Source organism: Electrophorus electricus, chromosome 5, assembly GCF_013358815.1.
Source record: "Electrophorus electricus isolate fEleEle1 chromosome 5, fEleEle1.pri, whole genome shotgun sequence".
Taxonomy (NCBI): domain Eukaryota; kingdom Metazoa; phylum Chordata; class Actinopteri; order Gymnotiformes; family Gymnotidae; genus Electrophorus; species Electrophorus electricus.
The window spans coordinates 24,496,095-24,499,315 of NC_049539.1; the positions used below are offsets into that span (position 1 = coordinate 24,496,095).

General features: G+C 35.0%; 1 long non-coding RNA gene across 1 annotated transcript; it reads right to left on the minus strand.

Moving 5' to 3' along the window:
- Positions 1-334: 334 nt before the first annotated feature.
- On the minus strand, positions 335-1,408 carry LOC113591072. The gene is made up of 4 exons (XR_004776056.1): positions 1,028-1,408; positions 801-836; positions 506-619; positions 335-367 (listed from the first exon to the last, which is right to left on the minus strand). It is a non-coding gene; the product is annotated as an uncharacterized LOC113591072 (long non-coding RNA).
- Between the last annotated feature and the right edge of the window lie 1,813 nt (positions 1,409-3,221).

Consider the following 3,221-nt stretch of genomic DNA (forward strand, 5'->3'; position numbering starts at 1 on the left):
CTGCAATAGTACAAAAAACTACCACTAGATGATAAATTCTTTTATCAATGGTGTATTCCTTTAATGAATACTAATATCCAAATTCACTGTATTGTTATAGTCATGAAATTTATTTTAAGATCTGATTCTTTATATATTTTATGATTCCTTATTTGTAAAATAGCTACTGTTCCAAAGAGCTACTGTTCCATCTAATTTGATCACAATTAGTTGGACTGCTTTTGGAGAAATTTAATAACATGTTAAGTAAATCTTGTCCTAAATAAAGGTGTTCTTTATTTTTCTATCTTTCCATATATATGTGGGTTTCAAACATCATGTATTTTCATAATTACCTCTTTCTCTTGTTGTACTTTATCGTCAGTTTCTATAAGAATCAGTCAAAATAAATGATCTCTATTATTAATGTAACATTAACAATATAAAATAGTTTTTGTTCTGAGTTGTATTTTTGAACATGCGTAAATCTTAATGGTTCAATTTTAAACAGCAGTATCAGCTGTACCGTCTTGGTGTTGTTTTCTCCTCTTCAACATGACTAGAAGAACACTGATGAGAATCACAATCACACCACCGAACACCACTGTCAGCATGAAGTAGACTTCGGAAAAGCAGTGAGCTGGAGAAGAGATTTAAAGAAAGGAGTTATTTTTAAATCTGTACATGTGACTTTGCACTGAATTTCATCTACGTCTTTCAGTTAATTATTTACAATCAAATTTTAAACAGCAGAATATAAACACCGAAATTAAGAGAGGATCATTGAATATATGATTATGAATGTATATGAGATCACAAACCTACAGAACTGGTCTTGGATGGTGTTTCACTTTTCTCTAGAAAGCAACAACAACAAAAAACAGTTTAATGATTTATTAAATTTCATGAATTTAATATTAACCATAATTTTACTTCTCTATAGTGCATTACTATTGATTATCAAATATGTCATATAAATATTGTAATGTGATTCTTTTGCACAGAAAGTTACCTGATCAGCTAAAGAATATAACAAGATATAACAAACCTTCTTTAAATTTTCTTTTGAAATGTGTTTCATTTCGCTCTGAAACAAAATTGTTTTATTGACTAAGACAGTCACATGATTCAATAAAGGACATCATAATACAGAAACATCTTTAAAACAACATAAATATTTGTTAATGAGTAATGTAATGAGAGTCATCACAAAATGTTACCTATCACATGTACATATGTAGCATTGCTGAAGGAAATGTGAGTGCTTCGCGGAATGCCACAGTAATACAGTCCTGAATCAGTGTAATTCACTCCAGTTATTGTCAGAGAGGTGTTCTGGGAGTTTACAGTCATCACAATATGTTTACTTTGATTAACAAGAGAACAGGGGCGAGATAGAGAATATTTTAAATACAACTGGCACGCAACACGATGTGGAACAGAATGATTTGTGTGCTTGAACCAATATATGAAAGCTGCTTCCATCAGGTTATGCTGGTACGAAATGGTGACATCATCACCAGGTTCTGCCACCAATATTAAAGTGTCTGGAGAGCCCAGAGTCACTGCAATCAAATCTGTAACTCATAAATCAACAAAAATAGAAAAAAAAACATGAACTGTCTGAGGGGGGCAGTATAAAAACATTGAATAAGTATAATCTTTATGACTTCTTCAAAACAATAAAGTTGGTTCTCTCTATTTAATGTAAATGAAATTAATATTACTTACCCATGCTATGAAAAAAGAGAATCAGAACTGAAATACAAGCCATCACTGTTATCAGAGTAGACACGAAAAGGAAATGTGACGTGAATAAAACTGTGCTTTATATTGTAGGAGGTGTGGCTTATACAATACATGAAAATGAATCATCATTTTTGTGTAAATATAAAATATGTAATTAATAACAAATAAATAAACAGATCATAATAGACATTGACAATAGATAATAAAGACAAAAATAAATAAATGTCATCATTAATCAATGTCCCCAAGTGCTCCTGTCAAGACTTGGACAACCTTGGTTTTAACTTTCCACATTCTATATATTTTTTTTCTTTCTGACTCTAGTATTTCTCCAATGTATCATCTTCCTTCATTTATAATATTACTACCATTTTGGACTATCATACTTACCACCACGGCTGTTTTTCTGGTAGTTATCTATTGTTTATGTGTTTAATTCACTATGACTTTGTCTTAAGTCTGTCTCTTAAGTCACACCAAAGCTTACTTTTGGAATTATTGCTTCTACAAACATTTGTGAAGGAACGGGTGACTCTCAGGAACTCAGTGAATTTCAATGTGGTACCGTGATAGAATGCCAGCTCTGCAATAAGTCCACTCGTGATATTTCCTCTCTACTAAATATTTCACAGTCAACTGTCTGTGGTATTATAACAAAGTGGAAGTGATTGGAAATGACAGCAACTCAGCCATGAAGTAGTAGGCCACGAAAAAGGACAGCAGGGTCTATCACATCACCAAACGCAATGCAAAGCATCGGATGCGGTGGTGTAGAGCACGCTGCCACTGGATTCTAGAGCAGTGAAGACGTGTTCTCTGGAGTGGCAATCTCCTGCCAATCTCTGTCTGCCAATCTCATGGATGAATCTGGGTTTGACGGTTGCCAGGAGAATGGTACTTGTCTGACTGTACTGTGCCAAGTGGAAGGTTTGGTGGAGGGGGGATTATGGTGTGGGGTTGTTTTTCAGGAGTTGGGCTCAGCCCCTTAGTTCCAGTGAAAGGAACTGCTAATGGTTCAGCATACCAAGAGATTTTGGACAATTTTATGCTTCCAACTTTGTGGGAACAGTTTGGGGATGGCCTCTTCCTGTTCCAACATGACTGCGTACCAGTGCCCAAAGCAAGGTCTACAAAGACATGGATGAGCGAAATTGGTGTGGAAGAACTTGATTGGCCTGCACAGAGTGCTGACCTCAATATATATATAAATAAATAAACATTTTAGTATTCATCTTTTGGCACAATATCTGCTTAGTTCACTACAATTTGTCTGACTCTGTAGGTCTCACAGAAGATTGGTTTAGTTTTTTTCACAATTCTCTGTGGCTCCTTGTAAGATGTTCTCCTGTATTATCCCCGCTGCTTGGTTGTGTCTCTGTGTTCAGTCCTGCCTTCTCCAGCCATTGGTAGGATTATCTTATGTCAGCCATCTCAACCTTCTATCACTGATACATTCCATGGAGGAATTTATCCTGTCATGACACCTTCTCTGC